Below are 20,008 nucleotides of genomic sequence, written 5' to 3'. Positions count from 1 at the left end.
CTGGGACAGCCCCCCCGCCCCCCCCCCCCCCAGCCACGAGGGACACAAGAGGGTCAGGCAGGAGACCACCGCGAGGAAGGAACGCAGGGACAGAGCGAGCAGAGCAGAGAGAATGGCCTTTTCTCACGCCCTCTAGACGCTGCAGCGGCCGGGCCGGCAAGGAGAATGAGAATCTCTCAGGCCGCCACGAGGGAGGGAGGGAAGGAGGGAGGAGCCCCCCCCCCCAAAAGGGTTCGCCCGCCCGGGAAAAGGAAGGAAAAAACGCACAGAGACTCTGAAACGAAGAAGGGGGCCCGCCCCTTCCCCAAGCGCGCGCGGTTCTCAACGGTCGCCCTCGCGCGCCTTCCCGCCAGACACAGCCGCCGCTTCAGCGCAGGAAAGACAAGGGCAGACCCTACTTGGGGGGGGGGGGGGGGGGGAGAAAGGGCCAAGCCCCCCCCGCCACACTCACCGACTGGGCCCGCGTTGTGAAGTGAGGGTGACAGGGATGATTTTTGAAAGAAAGAAAAGTCCTACTCCCTCCTCTCCCGTTCCAGACACAACGCTTATACCTCAGAGGGCGCGCGAGTGAAGGGCCTATTTATAACCGGCACACACCACGTGCTCTACGAGTGACGTTACGTCGGCGGCCGCGCCCCCTGACGTGTTGCAAAGGAGAAGCTGAAGTGGGCGTAGGGCTGTTCCCCCCTCCTTTTTCTGGGGAACCGGACAGGACTGGACTGGAGTGGGTGTGGTAATTCCGGATCGAGGTGGAATGGAAAACTGCGCAGCACTGTGGGTATGGCTTGGCTTCTGGCTGTGGAAGAGGACAACGAGGGTTATAGCGTCTGTGGCCGAGGTGATGCTTGCCATGCAGCCTCGACCGGGGAACCCTTGGCTGGTGATAACTCCGGTCTGGTTCACCCACTCGGGGAAGTAAGGTGACAAGAGACCTGAGGTGGTAGACTGGACTCCAGTGCGCCTTGCAAACAGGAAACTAGCAAAGTAAGCAGAGAGGACCGCTCTCCCGGCTATGCTAGTTTTCTGTTCGTAGGGAGATATTTTAATCCGAAGGAACGCCAAAAAACTTTGCTTTTTTGCACCTGCTGTCTGAAGAGATTGGTCCATAGTGAAGTACAAAGCCGAATAATACAGTTAAAAATGATACAAAACAACGTACAAGCTTTCAGGGTCTCCAGAAATATTCATCAGACTGGTTTACTTTTAAAATAGGTGCGCAGGCGGGGGGGGGGGGGGGGGGGGGGACACATCTTTCAGATATGTAAATCCTGTAGGATGCTTCAAGGTCATCCTAAAAACACTTTGCTGGGAGTAAGCCCTCAGAAAGGTTTTAAGTAGACCTGCTTGGGATTGTTGTTACATTGAGTTAAATGGGTACTGAGTTGTAGTCCATTCTGTCTCAGGACTGCCATCCCTTTACTGCTTTGTTATTCCAGGCCACTACACCAAACTTCAGGTGATTAGGTCAACTTTGCTCCAAAACCAGTATCTCTGCTATCAAAAATTCCACACACACTAATATTAGCCCCTCTATGGAAAAAGAAGAATATGTATTTCTCCCCTCCCCCCCAGAAAACAGATATTGGTGTAACTAAGGCAGCAGTGACTTAATTGGTTACTTGGGAAGAAGGCATACTATTTATTCTGTTTGGATGTGGACAATTCACCCATCAAATATTCCTATTGACAGTCTGCTGTTAAGAGTATGGTCAAATATTGTCAACTGTTTCTTCAAGCCAAGAGGGCCTGGGGAGCATTCATTTCCCTTCATTCTGGTGTTAGTTGTCAGCAAAGCCAGGAGTGAAATGTTTCCATTCCCCACCCAAGCCAAGCAAAATTTCTCCTCCTGGCCCCTTGCTTATAGTACAGGGATCTCCAAGAGAGAGGGAGGATGAATTTGGGAGCAATCCTAAATAGGTCTGCTCAAAAGTAAGTCCTGTTTTATTAAATGGAGCTTACTCTCAAGAAGGTTTTGTTATACATGTATGCATATACCTCAAAATTGGTCTGCTGCCTTCTAGTGAAACTGCCCTTAAAACAGACATTTGTTTTTAATAGCTACTATTACTTTGCTTTGTTTTAATTTCATTTTTTAAACTGTAGGCTGATCCTAATTCTCCATGGTTTTTTAAAAAACAAAACCTTGAACTGTTCACATTTTTAGAAATCTTGCTTACCATTGTTGTCTATCATTATGTTGTACGCTAATTTGCTCTACCTTATACATAGGTAAAGGTAAAGGTTCCCTTGCTCGAAAGCCAGTCGAATCCGACTCTAGGGTTGCGGTGCTCATCTCCGTTTCAAAGCCGAAGAGCCAGCGCTGTCCGAAGACGTTTCCGTGGTCATGTGGCCGGCATGACTAAACACCAAGGCGCACGGAACGCTGTTACCTTCCCACCGAAGTGGTACCTATTTATCTACTTGCAATTTCTTGCTTTCGAACTGCTAGGTTGGCAGGAGCTGGAACTAGAGACAGGAGCTCACCCCGTCTTGCGGTACCCGGGTCTTGAACTGCTGAACTACTGACCTTCCACAGCCTGCAGTTCAGCGTCTTAACCACTTGAGCCACCGCAGCTTATACATATGGACAGGTAAATTCCATTTCATTGTATTTGAGGTAGTATGCATGCACACAGAAGTTCATACACTGAATAAAACTTTGTTGGTCTTACTGGGCTCAAACTTTGTTTCACTGCTTTACTGTCTGTATTATACTTTGTTTTCAGTACAGTGGTCTCTAATTTTGTAGGCTGTATGGATTATACTGTTCTTACTGTGGCCCCGGTCACACGGGCCGGATATTGCGGGGGGGAGGCGTGGCTAATTGCCCCGGAGGAAACTAATGCACGGCTGCCCAAGCACACATCCTGGTCGAGGTCCCGTGGTTCGGGGGAAATGCCGATCAGACAGGTATCCTGCAGCGCAGCACAGAAGCCGCGCCACGCGATCGCACTAGAAATCGCTCTTTGTGCGCATGCGCTGTTGGGCACTGTTGCGCAACCTACGGAGACAAACAGCAGCGGGCGGCGGATGCCACATAAGTCCACCGGGAACGCGATCAGACGCCCGCCCTTGGCCCGCGGTTTCAGGAAACTAGTACCTCGTAGGTACTAGTTTTTAACTCCGCACTTTCGGCGGGGAGCCACGGGTTCGCCACGGGAGCACTGCGCTTCCCAGATGTTGGGGTGAGATCGCGCCCGGAAAATCTGCGGGACTCCCGTGCCTCTCCCGCGGCAACTTTGCCGTGTGACCGAGGCCTGCGTTGTTTTTAGTTACAATACGCCTTGAGTCTCAGTAAGAAAGGTGGACTATAAATGGGTAAATAAATAAATGCTCTACTCTTCTAGCTGGAGATGCAAGGATAAAGCAAGGGAGTGGAATCATGTAACCTACAAACAGGGCCGGCCTGCTCACTAGGTGAACTAGGTGTTTGCCTAGAGTGGGCTGGCCCTTAGGGGCACCAAACTGCCCCCTCCCGCCCCCCACCAAAAGCCCTGCATGCATCTAGTCCCTGACCGGGGGACTTCCACCTCCGCTGCCTCTTTCACCCCGAGTCTGGCACCCAGTGTGCCCAGAAACGGGCGAGGAAGGAAGTGAGGAGGGAGGAAGCGGCCCCCCCGCTGCGCTCGGGGCCTGTCCTGAGGCGCAGGTAGCCTGCAGGCCGGGGAGGAGGCAGATGGCACCGCCTGAAGGGCCCAGCGGCTCAGATAGGCGTCTGTGGTGCATAGAGGGAGCTGGAGCAGACCTGCCGCCGCTTCCTCCTCCGAGACGGGCCTGCTCAGACCGGACGATTCCTCCACGCTGCCCTCGGTGAGTCTCCTTGGTGCCGCCCCCGCGGGGAGCAAGGGGGTGGGGTGCACGCAGTTGGGGGTGGTCCCGGTGCCCCAGGGGGGAGGAGAGATGGGGGGAAGTGGGCGGGGGGGAAGAAAAAGCAGAAGGGCCACCCTCTGAAGAGCCTTGTAGCCCCCTCTCCCCCCCCCCACCCAGTGCGCCCAGCTTAGCACCCAGCTTGAGCACTGGAGAGGCACGTAGCAGCAGAAGGGGGGGAGACACAAGGCAGCGTCACCTGGGGGGGGGGGCGCTAGTTTCTCCTAGGGCGTCGAAAACCCCTGCCTACAAAGGTCTGACTGCTTCAACTGTTCTGTGTATTTATTTTGAAAATGTTGAAACCTATCCAATGCAGTTTACAAATAAAAATAAAACATTAAAAGATATTAATTAAAACCCAACATTAGAAAAAAGGTCAGTATAATAGATCGTAAAAACTGACCATAGACAGCTTAAAATAACAGTCTCCAGACTGAAAGTATTAAAAATAACCCTCTTACTAAAAAAGCTTGGGTGTACAGAAATGTTTTGGCCCAGCACATAAAAGAAAGCAACATAGATGCCAAGCAAACCTCAAAGTGAAGGACATTCTGCAAACAAGGTGCCACTACTGAAAAGGCCCTGTCTGTGCTTTCCACTGATGGATAAAACCACGTAATTGCAAGGGAGGGCCTCACAATTATGAGGGGTCAAGTCATGAGAGTCTCCAACACAACCCATCTTAACTATGAAGGGCAGGGGCAACAGAGAGCAGGGATTGTGAGGCAGATCTTAACTGGTGAGCTGGACAGTATAAGAGAAAATGGTCCTGTGTTTCTTTCCCCCTCCCCTTTGCAGTATAACCATTACAATATAACCACAGCATCTACTATCTGTCATGCACACTACTTAGAAAGAGGAGGCAGGAACTATGGTGTATTTAATATCACGTGCAGGTAAGGTTACACCAATCTCTGGTGGTGATGGCAATGGGAGCACATATTGTTGGTGAAGTCTTGGCACATCAGACCAACCACATCCACTGCTGGGCAAATGTACCCAGGTTGTGATATTTTGTACTTTTCCATAGAAGTCTATGGAACTCTCTGTGACGTCTATATCTGATTGAGGACTCTGCTATGGCTTGTCTGAATCAGAGCCAACTCCTAGCAGCACCCCCAACAAACTAAACCCACAGTTCTATTCCAGTTCTCTTTGAGGGACTGAGTGTGTGTTATCCTAATGACTGCTGTATCTCTTGTAATTATGTGCAACCCTGAGGGTAATGGTGTAGGAACTGGAAGAGTACCCTGCTGCTGCTACTACTTCCATGTATTAAAGTTGTGAGAGAGCAATTTGGCTACTGTATAAATTAGTTTGCTTCGGAGCCATCCTTCCTGAGCTGAGACAAATATGTTAAAAAACTGTGAGCTAGCTCACACTAACTCAGCTTAGAGGGAACATTGTTCCCCACACATGTTTGTCATATTCTGGCTGCTGTCTATTGCACCTGCTGGACTTTACTCATTGATGTGTCTTGGCTGTTTCCAGGCAGCCTTCCTGTAAGTACAGTAGCAAGATTCCCTGTTCTTGCTGTAATGCAGGCCACATATAAGTCCTTGGCAAGATCACCAGTAACAATTACCAATGCATATCCAGCTGTTCTTCTGTGCTGTTGTTTACTGTCTTCTCTGTGCCTTTGAAACATTTTGATGGAAACATGCACATCAGATGTAGCCATTCCACTGCAGTAGAGGTGGGAACATTCCCCCTATCACTCTGCAGTCAGTCATGAATCTTTCAAAGGTAGAATCATCCTGCTGGCAACTTCTGTAGTTCTTTTCAGAACTTCCTCCCCTCTTGCATTTGGAATAAAAGCTTTTACCTGTTTCATAGCAGTTCCTTATGGCACCTTAAGGATGAACTGAATTTTATTCCAGCATAAGCCCACTCCTTTAGATGCTATAGCTGTATATTGCTGTAGTCCACAGAGGTTTATGGTTGAATAAAATGTTGTTAACCGTTGAGGTTTCAAAAGCCTCCTGGTTTTTTATGCTGCGAAAGAGCTACCCTTCTGGAATTTTTCCTCCAAGCTATTCAAGTGTATGGGTTCTATCCTGTCTGTTTCCCTGTTTCCATCTCAATTTACTATTGCTAGCCAGACCTTCCCTCCCTCCAATGGAAAGCTTTATGGGCGATTGTCTTTGCAGGGTGGGTCTCAAATCTCTCTCTGCTGAGCTACTAGACACTTTGTTTACTGTCATGACATTCCTTCTTGTTTCTGTGGCTGTCTTTGCAAAAACCTTGCACCCCTCGAGAGGCATGGTACTCACAGTGGGGCTTGAACTGTTCTTCAGGGGAGGAGCATGGGCACTTGCTGCCCAGCTCTTCCCAGTGGGGTTTGGAGGTGGCTAGCTACATGGTATGATTAGAACTGAGTTATCCCTGTGCGTCTCTGCTGTCTTTCTTGACAAAAGCCTTCCTGTCTTTGCTTAGGCTGCCAGGCACAAATGTCTTCTCTCCTGACTTGGTGAGCATTTGCTATGCAGATGACAGCATTGTGGTAGTTTTCAGGCAGTGAAGTTGTGCTTTGTGTGAGAGGGATGTGTGATGGGGATGAACTAGAATTATGTCATCAAGGTATTCTTGATGTTCCTGCTTGTTAATAGGAGTCTTGCACACATGGGCAATATGAGGTATAAGTCAGGAGGAATATGCTTGGTGAGTAGCCATGTGGTTGTTAAGGTCTGTGTGCAATTGGCTGGCAGGGCTGCTATGTAAGCTCTTTTTTCCTTGTTTTTCTCTATAATTGTTCTTTTGACATTGCCGCTGGTGCAGCCATCTTTGGCTGGTCAGTTAACTCGCTTGCTTTGAGATGCCATTAGGCTCTTTGCTATTCTAATAAAATATCTTTTGTTCCTGGACTGTCTAGACGGTCAACAGTTTTGGTTTGTTCTCAGAACTCTTGTCTAACCAGTGGCTTTCCTTGTCATTTCAATCCAAAATGCAAAGAAGGATGGCAGGCAAGCACAAGCGCCTTACTCTGTCCCAGAGAGATGGGGTGCTTTAACTTTCTTGCACTATTATAGTTCTCACACTGTTATGTTTACAAAAGTCTATGTCTTAAAAGGATTTGACTACTGGTGGCAGACTCACCCTGATTTGCACATGGATTCTTTAGTTCTGCCTGTTGTGGGCAAGCCTCCGTAGTAACAACATAAGCACATCATGCTGTTGGCACGTGAGGATTGTTTCCAATCAGGTGTGTTTGGGTATAAATCATGCATTTGCCACATGCAGATAATTGCCAGATTTTTGTTTGGGGGTGGGGATATCTCTCCTGAAGCTTCAGCATCAAGAAAAAGATATACCAGGCTCAAGAACCAAAATACCAAATTTTGTAAAATCACAAATGCTTGCATTCAGGCATGTTCGTGATTCTGCCATGGATGCCAATGGATTTCATTACTTTGAACTTCACTCTGTAAATGTGAAAAGAAGAGCTAACTTCCACCCAGCAAGCATGGAGACTCTGGTTCAAATCTTCTTTCCATAATGGAAGCTCACAGGGTGACCTTGACCAATCAATCTCTCAGCCTAACCTTACCTCACTGGGTAGTGGTTGTGAGGATAAAATAAGGGAAGCAAGAACAATGTTGTAATCTGCTTTGTTTCCACATTTGAAAGGAAAGCAGGGTATAAATATCTAAATACGTAAGCTTCATTGTCTCTTTCTTCCAGGGGGCAGCGGGGCATCACCCTCCCCTAAGGTTTGCTTCTCCGCAGACATCCAGTTCCCATAGGGAATGAGGTAGGCAAAAAATGGAAACGGGCTCCAGGGAGCTCCTTACGCACAGTGCTATGAGGGTTTTGTGATCACAAGAGGAGATACTGCGCCCAGGGCTATTATGTAGATCTCTGGCTGAGGCACTTCATCCTGCAGGTAGGCTTCAACAAGCTTTTAAGGAAGCACACAATAGGAGGATTATGTGTGCACAAAGTCCCTCCCCACCTCTGATACAGGCCCAGGTAGGAGATTGTATGGGGGGGGGTTGCCATCAAAGACCTCCCAGGAGGTCTGGGAAAACCTGTTGCCTGCAATCCGACTACTTGCCATTTAAAAATTAGCTTCAAGGTGAGCAGGAGCTCGTACGCACTCCACCCCCTTCCCCCTCTTTGTACAATGTGTTTTACGGAGGGATTCAAAAGGCATTTTAATCCTTCAGTGCTCCTTGTGAAAAGAGACATTTTTCAACTGCAGACAAAAGGCTGGATGCCGCATTGAAAACTCACTTTGTGACTCACCTCCATTCAGAGAGAGAGAAACGCTTCAAACAGCACAAGGAGAGAGAGAGAGAGAGCTCTCACTTGTATGAGTGGGGAAGGTCTTCTACTCAGGAGGCATTAAAGATATTAATCTCCCCACACACACACCCAAAGGTTATAGAAAAGCAGCTTTTTCCCAGCTCCCTAATTCAAGGCTCCAATGGAAAGAAGTCTTTCCAACTGGTAGCTGCTTGTAGTTTATGGGCTAACAGTTCAACCCCAGGGGGCATATTTAGTTCTAACTAACCTTCAGAAGCAGCAGCCCTCAAAGAGGAGCCCTTCCCCTTTATAATACACACTCGTTGCTTCTACCTTCCGCTCTCTCAGCACAGAGAGTTCATTTGGAAAAGAAATTGGCACCCTCTGGTTCCAAGCGAGGTCCAAATGCCCAGCCTGTACTGCTTCTAACCAAGAAGGGGGCATGGCTCAGTGGGAAGGTATTTTATTTATTTATTTATTTATTTATTAGAGTTTTAGCCCACCCTTCCCTGCATGCATGCAGAAGATCTGTGACTTCATTGCATATTTTCATTGTAATCCTCCTGAGGTACTTTTCTGGAGAATGAAGGGGCTTTTGAAGACAGGGCACTGATGTGACCATCTTGAGCCTTTGGTTGTCCACTGTGATATGTTTGCTAAACTGCAGAGTCAGAGAAGTAACTTTCCCCCTCATCAGCTGCAGAGTAAGCCTTCAAATGGGATCTTAGCTGTGCTTAATCAGCTTCTCCCCCCCCCCCCCCCCAAGATTTTCTCCACTTTTGCTCTTAGGCATAATTCTGTCTGCTTCACTGCCTCAAATTCCATGGTATACCAGGGAACCAGTGTGGCTCTAGTTGGTGGGAGAGGACATCAATAAGTGGTCATCTCAGCCACACATCTCCATGTTCCAGATTTCAGTCATAGTGTCCACTGAATTCATGGCCATGTTAACTAATTTAACTAACCGTATCAGTGTAGATCCATCAATCTCTGAGAGTGGACCAAGTGATCTGATCCCTTATCACAGAACAGTTCTAGATCATCTAAAGCTCACCTGGTAGTGACGATGATGAGCCATCGTCATTATGGGATGATAAAGTAGTAGAAGTTAAGAGAAGGGGAAGCATCAGGCAATTATTTTCCGTCCTGCCATTGTGATTATTCTCTCATCCAGAAGGACTAATAGCCATTCCAGAGACCCAATGACCCTGAAAGAACTATTGCTGAATACAGATCAGTTCACAAGTTGACAATTAACCATTCAGGATAACTCCCAGATGAGAAAGCTGATCTGATGTGTATCACTGAGACCAGGTTGTTCTAAAGTAGGAGGAGTCGATCTCTTCCAGCTTTGCCCTCTTGTATTCTCTGGCCATCATCAGCCCAGACATGATGGTCAGAGAGGGCAAGTGTGTGTGATCTTTTGGGCCTGGATCACCCTCACCGGGTGATGTGACATTGGGTACATGGGACAGATTAAATCCGGACCGTAGCCATTTAAATAAGTCAGGGAGCACCCCTGCACATATCTCCGGGCTGTATCAAGAGCGATGAGAGAGTAAAAGTTTTTTAAAGCTGGGGGGGGCCGAGGGTGCTGGCAGGCAGGGCACGGTGATGGCACACAAAAAAAATATTTTTAAGCAACAAGAGAGGTGAGGGCACCGGTAGGCAACGACGAGAGAGGTGAGGGTGCCAGTAGGCAATGTGCTCTTCTTCTTATTATTATTATTATTATTTAAAGGCTGGAGGGAAATTTAAAAGTTGGGGGGGGGGAATAATACAACACTAAAAAAAACCCGGGGGGTAGGGATAATACAACACACAAAGCAATTGCAGAGATGATTTTCCTTTCACCACAGCTACCTCACTCAGCACTGAGTAGACGACTGAAATCAACATGGGCGCACACACAGAGAGAAGCAGTCATGCATGCTGCATGCCCAAGATCACACTGAGCTAATGGATAAATGGGAACATTCAGAATCGCCTCTGCTGGATCAGACCATGGAGTCCAGCAATTTGTTGCCGGCCAGAGGCCCCCAGGGAAGCTCATGGGCAGGGCTAGAGTAGGGAGCAGACATGCCCTGTGGCATGCCTCGCCCACAGCCAGCCAGAGGTACACTGCCGGAAGGCAGGGCGGTGGTGCGGTGCAGCTGTGGCACAAAAAATAAACTGGGTGGATGGGAAGTCAGGAGGCCTGGGCAGTAAGTCAGGGGGAGGTGTCCCTGTGATGCCCCACTGTAGCTATGGGCCTGGATTGAATGATGATTCTGTAAGTGTACTACCAATCCTGATACCTAATGAACTCCCTCTCAGCACTGGTAGTAAGGTCCAAGGTTTTAGTCCAAATTACAAGATGCAGGTCAGGATTTCATGACAACAGTGAGGTTTCCCCTGAACAACTTTATCTGCCACATTTGGTGGGTTGTACTCTTGTCTTCTATATGGTGACAGAGCTGAATGTTTTGTTAGTGGAGAGCATCTTTCAGTGCTCTTCTTAACTGAATATTTTCTGATCAGATTTATACTGACGAGCACTCAAACTTTGCAGGAGAGGGGAATCCATTAAGGTAGTCTACCACTGGAAACATATGGATTTGCTGATGGGAAAATTTCTGGATGGCATGTCTGTTGCTCCTCTCAGTGCCCTGTCAATTCTGTGGAGTATGGTGATGACTTCAACAGTTGACATGATCATGTCTGGGTACCTTCTTCCTTCCTGTAGAGCTTGGTCAGGTTTATGGTATACTAAGAAGCCTGAGGGAATGAAGTGAGCTGGCAGACTGTTAATAGCAGGGGTGGAGGAAATTCAAAAGAACACGCTATGTAGTGGTGGTTGCTGTGTTGGATCCTGTGTTGGATGGTCAGTGGGCTTCCCAGCCTCACCACCGATGAAATGAACTTGGAACATTCTATAGTTCGCTGTGATTCTTTTATGGCATTGTGGCAGGCATTTAGCAGAGAAGATTGCTTGTATCCACTATGACTTGGACTCTGCAAAATTTCAGCATGGTAATCAAACCTCAGCCTAATTCTGCTTGCTTGGATGAGTTTCGATTACTACAGCACAAGTATGTGGACAAGCTGCTTGGTGGGGTTTGTCCTACTACTTTTGTGTTTGACCCTTGCCTTTCATTGTTTATTACATTTGGCCCAAGGTGATTGCCCTGCTGGTTCCAGGGAGTAATAAATACTTCACTGCAAGAGTGAGTAGTGGCAGCTGCCTTGAAAGCAGTCATGAAAACTCTCCTTAAAAAGCTGTCTTTGGGCCCTAAAGATCATAGCCGCTGTTCATCAGGAAGCAGATTGTTCCCTTTCTGAGCAAGCAGTAGCCAATCAATTCCAGACTTTTGTGGCTAACCTAGACCTGTTTCCGTCTGGCTTCTGGCATAGACAGAAACTGCTTTGAACATCCTTATGAGCAGATTTCACTGATATAAAACCCTCTCTGCCAGCTCAGGTAGGCTTAAACAGGAACCTGACTGAACACAGCTGAGAAAGGCTAACCTCACTCATCTCATCAGCCAGTTCTTGGTACAGGCCACATGAGCACCTTTATTGAGTATCATGTCTGTGCATTTAGACATCAAAGATTCCTGGACAAAAATATGGTTGTGTCCACACACACCATTATTTAAACCATGGCCAAAATAGAGATTTATATAAAGGCATTGACTGTTAGTTTGAGTTTCAAAATAATGCCTAAACTGGGCCTAACAGGAGCAGTGGTGGTAGATTTTTTCTTACATACTTTTGTGTCTTTCAGACTGGAGAGTTTGGTTTGGCTCAAGCTGAAGAGCACCAAGGTCAATTTACCACCAGACCAGACAGTGGGAGCAAGATCCTGTTTTCTTCCTTACAGGGGTTGGGTAGCAAGTCATTGAGGCTTTGGCATGCCAGGAAATGTGGGAAAGGCCATGAGTGACACTTAGGGCCTTCTGAGATGATCAAAATAGATTTTATTCTTCCATCTCTTCTGGTGTAATTTCCTGCCCTCATTAAATGCATAGGAGAAGTAATCATGCCACTGAAAGAGTCCTTGCTCATTGTTGTTTTTGTAAACAGAGAGAGCAGATTGGATAAAGCAGTGCCTAAACTGAAATGAAATGTCTGGCTTTCTTACGTCTGTCCCCCCCCCCTTTAATCTATCAAAGAATGATTTTAATCAGTATACTCCTATTCCTTTGGGTGGATTCACACAACCGCTTCCTTTGCTTACAAGGTGGGGTAGGGTTGCCAAATCTTATTTACTTACCGGCGGGGGAGCGTTTGCTCGGTCCAGGAGCTGGCTGCGGCGCGCGCGCACCGCCAGAACATCACCGGAAGTGACGCAGGACGTAGGGCACGTTGGGGATCTGGGCCACACCCCCAATGTGCTGTATGTCCTGCGTCATCTCTGGTGACACAGCTTCGGGGGGCGGAGTTCCCCCCGGGGCCCGATTCCGCCACGGCGGAAATCAGGCCTCCAAAGCGGGGGGAAATCCGCCCCCCGGTGGGATTTGGCAGCCCTAAGGTAGGGTCTTGGTGGGCAGAATTATGAAAATTAAGCCACTATTGTTATCCTGGTGCTTTCAAAGTGGACTTTGCAATCTCAGCCATGTGAAACTGGGCTGTGGAAACAGTCCAATGACCCTGTGAACATCAGCATTTCAGCAAACCTACCACCAGCTTCTCTTAGACAACTGTCTTTTGACCCCTTGTAAAGCAGTGATAGATCTCTTTTCCCTTCTCATTTTTGTTTCCTAATTTTCTTCAGTTCAGCATCTGGTTTGGGGCCTCATCAGATCTTCTGTTTCAGAGTATTTATATGCATGCTTAAAAGCAATAAGATCCAGGCCATAACAAGACATATGGCGTGGCAGTACTGCTTGCCCTCTTTTTGCAGAGCCCACCCACCTGGAAGGAACCATGCATCATTTGTAAGAATGAAAGCAATAGAATTGTTAGTAGGGGGATAGTAAGCAGCATGTGGCTTCTATTGAGAGGTAACTTTCACAGTCGCTTCTGGGGTCCAAAGTGGAGATTGCAGAGTCCCTGAAACAGCATAACGTGGGCTTAGTAATCCACAAGCTTGTGGAACCCCAACTGGTCCAAAGATTCATTATGACAGCAGTTAGCCTGTGAGGGACCAACTTCACTGCCCTTCACTGTTTTGGTACAGCTCCCAGGAGGTCAATAATCAGAGCTTGCAGTAGCTGTCTGAGTCCCAAGAGGCTGGAGCAGTAAGCTACCCTTGGAAAAGCTGTTTCACCAGCAACTCATGAAAGGTTCTTTGTCAAAAAGCTGTAGGTGTTTGGCTTGATGCTGCCTCCAGAGAGAAGCCAAATGTGGTCTCAGGAAAGGACACTGGAAACATTTACCAGACAGGAACTGCAAATCCAGGCAGGAACTATTGCATTCAGGGCTTACAGGGTTTTGTTCTGTGACTAGACAGGGCTTTGATTAGGGCCAGACCACAGGACACAACTGAACTTCTCAAAGGAAGGGGGCTGGGACCCAAGGCGCATGCTCAAGTATGGAAACCTTGCTGTCAGATTCCACGTGGTTTGAACTTGTTTACTCAAAGGTGGGTGGAGGGAACACTGAGACGAATCCGTTTTACAATGATATCTGTTTCAGGGCTGATCCCAGCCATGGAAAGAAAGGGGGGGGGAGAGACCTACTCCTCTTCTGTAGGCAGATCACAAATGGCTGTTTTTGCCAGCTTCACGCCTCTGCTGCCACACCATGTCCTCCATTCAGTGTTTGTTATTATTATTAATGTGATGTTTGTGTTGAAAAGTATCCAAGCGTGGGCCTCACAAGGAGATGTTGTTCTTTTTGTGGGTTCATCATGCAACACAGTCACATGGTCGTCAGCCTAGCCAGCTCCCACTGTCGCTGCTGCCTGAAGGTGTGGACTTAGTAAAACAGATTGAGGTGAGATCGTGGAGATATGCGAACTGTGGAGGTTGGAGGTCCACTGGAACAGGAGAAGGGTCTGCAGATATTGTACTTAATCGCAAAGTGTGATACTCCAAGGTGCTCTTTAATGAAGGAGCAGAGATCCTCAAGTCCCCTGCGCTTTGCATCTGACCCTATTGCCAAATGCCCATGAAACCTACTCATTTCTCCCTGCCAACCCACCCCCACCCCCATTCTGCTTTTTATGTCTCTGTAAATCCTGTGAATTAAGTTTGGTTTGTGTAACCCCCTCCCCTCTTCCTGCAAGATGCATTCTCCAGTTGATATTGATGGAGCAACAAATGAGTATTTCTCTCTCTGTGGGAGAAGGAAACCAATAAATGTGTGTGTGTGTGTGTTCAGAGGTTATTAGGAACAGCCCATTGCCCAGCTACAAGGTGGCCACATGGCCCTGTTAAACCATCTTGCCAACTTGTAAATCATTAGCAGGCTGTGTGTCAGGTACCTCTCCATCACTACTAGATCTGTTGTGAGGCAATCAGAGCTGAATTATCTTTATTTAGGTAGTACTACCACTCCTGGATATAAGAACCTCCCAGAGTTACTGGTTGTGGAACAACAGGGCTTCAGAAGTTAGTAGAGCAATCTTCCTGCTCTCAGGTTTCCTGTCCCCTGGAATTTTCTGGGCAGAACCTTCTAAGCCGTACAGATGTTGTCTGGGTTTTCTCCTGATTGGGCTACTGTCTTGGTGTGGAATGGAAACTGGACTCCAGAAGTTCATCCTTTACTATTCTCTTCTCCCTCTCCCTGGGAGCACATGACCCTTCCCTTTAACATCCTGCCTCTGCTCCTAGGCCAGGATCTCCTCTCCCCCTCCTTTCAAGCCAATTCACCAAAGGACTCCTTATTTCTGTGTTCGTACCTGATGGTGCCTGTTGGTGACATCGTAGGCAGACCCGTTCAAACAGACCACACTCCACTGAGGTATGGGATCGGGCAAGTGGTCCCACTGGCTGGGGCTATGAACCCTAGACCAAAAGGTTCTATACATCTGCTTGAACGTATTTTCATTTGAGGGACAAACAAGAGTATTTGCTGATCTTTTGTCACATTGGCATATTCTGTAGGGAAGTGACAGAGGGAGAATTTCTCTGAACTCCTGGGCATGCTGATAAAAGGCACCAGTACTGCGACTGGCTGGCTCTCTATAGCAACTCACTGTGAGTGTTCCTGTACTTGCACATTAAGTAAAAGATGGCCCGTGAGCAAGCTCTGGCCCTTCACAGTGGCCTCACTGTTCATCAGGGAAAGCCAGGCCAGCTCAATCTTTTGTTACCCCTGTTTTTTTCCCTATGAGAGTGGTAGCCCAGCCATTCGCTTTGACTCATTCGCTCAGCCCATACCACACTTCCGGTATAATGTCTGTAACATCCTTAACTCTTAAAGATCAGAAGAAATTGTTCTACATTGCATCAGTCCTATGGGGTCATTCTTCTTCCATAGGGCAACCTACCTGGCATGAAAGATAGGGGATATTTCAACTCTCCTCAGCCAAGAGGAGTCTGCATACACCCAGGGCACAGAACTAAAAGGGTCTGGTTGCATAATTTGGGCAATTTCCAGTGCTTGTAAGCAACAGTCCTTCCAAGGTGAGCCAGGCCCTAGCAGGTAGATAAAAGATTCAGGCAACCCAAAGAGAAATGGTCACTCAGACCTTGTTGACTTACTAATCAAAATCTACTCTCTCAAATCCCTTAGAAGAAGTAGCTGCCGGGAAGAACAGGGCAAGGTCAGTGGGAAAATAATCAGAAGATAATGGAGTCATCCCTGAGACAAACATCTGCAATAATGGCTGAAAAGATGACCAACCAAGTTTCTCATTGGATCTCATTGGTGCCTCTTAGAAGTCAAAGAGCCAGGACAATTGCCCAATTTGCCCAAAGCCACAGTCTTGAGCCACCGCAGCTCCTATACACATATATAGTGGGACTGGGGCTGCCCTACAGGGCTCTTGACTGTGTATATCACTGGACTATATAGTATTTATTTTTTAGTATTTTACTATATATGTGTAAAATACTAAAAAATAAATACTATATAGTCCAGTGATATACACAGTCAAGAGCCCTGTAGGGCAGCCCCAGTCCCACTATATATGTGTATAGGAGCTGCGGTGGCTCAAGTGGTTAAGACGCTGAACTGCAGGCTGTGGAAGGTCAGTAGTTCAGCGGTTCAAGACCCGGGTGCCGCAAGACAGGGTGAGCTCCTGTCTCTAGCTCCAGCTCCTGCCAACCTAGCAGTTCGAAAGCAAGAAATTGCAAGTAGATAAATAGGTACCACTTCGGTGGGAAGGTAACAGCGTTCCGTGCGCCTTGGTGTTTAGTCATGCCGGCCACATGACCACGGAAACGTCTTCGGACAGCGCTGGCTCTTCGGCTTTGAAACGGAGATGAGCACCGCAACCCTAGAGTCGGATTCGATTGGCTTTCGAGCAAGGGAACCTTTACCTCTATATATGTGTATGTACTTTTACATATCAGTATAATCTTTTAGAGATCACTGAAGAAGACTACTTCATTGAAATACATTTTTATCTATGTATTTTCTTACTTAGTCTGTATGATAAGTTTAAAACAAGTTTAAAACATATATATATCCTGTGTATTTATTAAAGCAGGATTGCTCTACTAAGATTATTTATATTTTCGTAATATTTTATCTGTTCTTCAACTTTTTAGGGTTTTTTTAGTTTATTGATTAGTGGGATTTGTAGGTTTATTTCCCTCCTTTTTCCAGGCTCAACCCCATAGATGTTTTACCCAGTTATTTGAGCGTCTTTATTTGTACCTTGGAGGTCTTCACCTGAGATGGTGGATTATTATGAGACCAGAGGGCTCTGGGTTGTCAGTTGCAAAATAATGGTACCACTGGAGACTTGGAACCTATTGTTTGGGATGTACCCTGCAACGTATTGTCACACCCATGTTATTTAATATTTTTGTAAAGCCACTGAGTGAGATCATCCAGGGATTTGCTAATGACACCCAGCTTTACATATCTTCATATAAGCCTTGAGAAGCAATCTGTGCTTAGCCAGTGCCTGGATATTGTGGTCAAACAGCTGAGGAGGACAAACTGAAGCTGAATCCAGATAAGACAGCACTGTTGCTTGTTGGTGTATTGGAAGGGATTATGCTGCCCACCTTGGTAAGGTGAGTCTGTCTTTGGCTGACTCTGTTAAAAGCTTAGGAGTTCTGCTGGACACTGTTACTGGACAAACAAGTTGTTTTGCTTGCCAAGAATCCTCCCCCCTCCCGCCCCATCTTCACATAGATTGTAATGTAAGTTATCTTCCCTTCTGTACTCAGCCAGCCTAGCCACACTGAATCATGGTAAGAAACCTCAAGACTATTATAATGCGCTTTATAGGAAGCTGCCCTTGAAGACGGCAGAGCAGCCACAGTTGATTCAGACTGCAGCAACCTGCTGACTATATCTCTGCATGCCTGAAGGACCTTCTTTCCTCATATAAACCTGTGTGGGAAGCTCACTCATCCCAGCAGGGTCTTCTATCTGTGTCCATTGGAAAATTTGCAAAAACGCCCACTGCTCAGTCACAGGCTTTTGCAGTGTCTACCCCTGTGTCATAGACCAGCCTTCTGGGATTGTCTGAGAAGATGCCTTGCTTTTGACTCTTTAGGAAGCAGTGCAAAAGGCCAAATCATTCAAGAGGCCCTTTGAGGGCATTTTGTAGTGTCATCCTAAACGGAGTTACACCCTTCAGAGTCCACTGAAGTCAGTGGATTTAGACAGGTAAAACTCTGCTTAGGCGGGCACTGTTAGTCATTCAGCAAGTTGTTTGTCTGTTTTTCTCTGGCTGTTGTGGAATGTATATTTTTTAAAAAGATGACCTAATGTGATTTGTTGCTTCAATTTTTTTTTCTCTATGCCACCTTGAACTGGTGCTGAAGGGATGCTGTATGAACTAGCTAGATTAAACTAGCTAGGAGGTGAGCAGCTTAATCCCTTCCAATCCATCAACAAGCATCAGTGCCATCTTATCTGGATTCAGCTTCAGTTTGGCCACCCTCAGCTGCTTGACCACAGCATCCACGCACTGGCTCAGCACAGAGAGCTGTATGGACTAGCTAGGCAGAAGCCAGCTGTTTCATCCTTCCAGTGGTTCAGAGGACAGAATTGTGTGTTGCAGCCAACGTGGCAAGGAGTGTCAACAGTGCCAAATGACAATAAATAAGCAGTCAACAGGTGAGTCACACAGGTATGACAACATCAATTCTGACCTCCCCAAGGTTAGGCTGTGTCTTTGGTGACCAGCACATAAACAAGAACCAGAATCAAGTCTGCATGATGAAGGAGCAATTTGTTCTTCACTTGGATTTTCCAACAGCTGTGTGGCACAACAGTTCCTCTCGACTCCTGTTTTCTAATCTGGAATCTGTTACAGCTTAGGTTACTTGGCGCTAGGAGAGGGGGCCATGGAAGTTTTAAGTTTCTGATGACTCAGGTGAGCCTGAAGAGATCCAGCAGCTTAGTAGTTGAAGGCAGAGAGGGGGAAAACACTTTATCCCAAAGACCAGACGCATCCATTTTGTAAGTGCCACATCTATTTCTTCCTGACACAATCTGTATTGTATCTCCTATTGACATTTGCCTATTTGCTATACCTATTTTGGATAGTATTTCTGGGAACTAGATCTCACTGAATGTTGCAACCATGAACATTACAGCATTTGGGGACCTGTAGTTGCTGTGGCAATAAAAGTGTCTTTTTAAATCTCTCAATACAAAACAACCTATCTACAAGCCTGGGTATTGTGGGCCGTATACTTTGAAGTCAAGGACAAAGGCTTTTCCATCTCCCTTGCAAAATACCTCCTGTGTCCCTGAGAGTCAGAATGCACAGTGGTACCTTGAAGGCTTCCAAGAACATTCATATTTCCTTTCATTGTTTGTTCAGCAACTGGTTACCATATCACCAATCAATTTCAAGATTAAAGAAGATTAAAAGAAATGACTGAATTCAAACTGATTATAAAACAAAAAGATAATTTATTACAATGGATATATAAGACGGCAGTATCTTTATGGCTAATTGGCATATCAATAATGTTAAGACATATATTTTCTTTTTTCTTTTTTTAAATCCCCAGAGGGATATTTTTTTTATTTTGCAAATACTACAAAAACTACAAAGAAATATTAGGGAAGGGACTACAACTAAAGATAAAGGAAAGCAAACCACACTAAACTTAAAACCCCAAGAGGAGGAGATCTTTTCACTGTTAGTAAAAATGTTAGTACAATTAGTTTTAGTATCACAATATACTTGTAGAGTTCTTGCTTATAACGATTCGCTATTTATGTTATTTTGTTAGTTGTTATGAGAGAAGTCTCTGATCATCTTATTCTTCTTCGCTTCAAAAGGCCATTTTTGGGCGGTGGCGCAGGCAGTAAAGGAAGCCTGCTTTAAACAACTGGGCGAACAGCTTCAGCTGTTAGAATCCCCTCCGCGGTCAGGGTGAGCTCCTGGCCCTACGTCCCAGCTCCCGTCCACCCAGCGGTTCGAAAGCCCGTTTAAAAAAAAGGGGAGGGGGGAAGTAGATAAAATGGTTACCTGCTATTAGAGCAGGGGGGCACCCGCCCCTGGCGTAGCAGCAACGGTGGAGAGCGGAGAGCGATGAGCGGCGGTGGAGAAAAATGGCGGCTGGCGAGGAGGCGAACAAAGGTGGCTGGACCAACAAGGCGCGGAGGCGGAGCGACGCGGCAGGCCGGAGCCTGACTTGGACGGAGGCCGCTGCAAGCATGCACGGAAGCACAAAGTGGTCCAGGCCTGGAGACGGAATTGCGACAGCCAGAAAAAGTGGAACTACGAAGACCTGCGCCGGAGGAGGGTCGCCGCCGGACTGTCCCCGCGCAAGAAGATCTGCTACAACAGAATAAGGGTGCCTGGTAGGCTTCTCACCTTCCCTAC

Source organism: Gekko japonicus, unplaced genomic scaffold (genome assembly GCF_001447785.1).
Source record: "Gekko japonicus isolate JY-2015 unplaced genomic scaffold, Gekko_japonicus_V1.1 scaffold13, whole genome shotgun sequence".
In the NCBI taxonomy this organism is placed as follows: Eukaryota; Metazoa; Chordata; class Lepidosauria; order Squamata; family Gekkonidae; genus Gekko; species Gekko japonicus.
Note: the sequence above shows the minus strand (reverse complement) of the source record.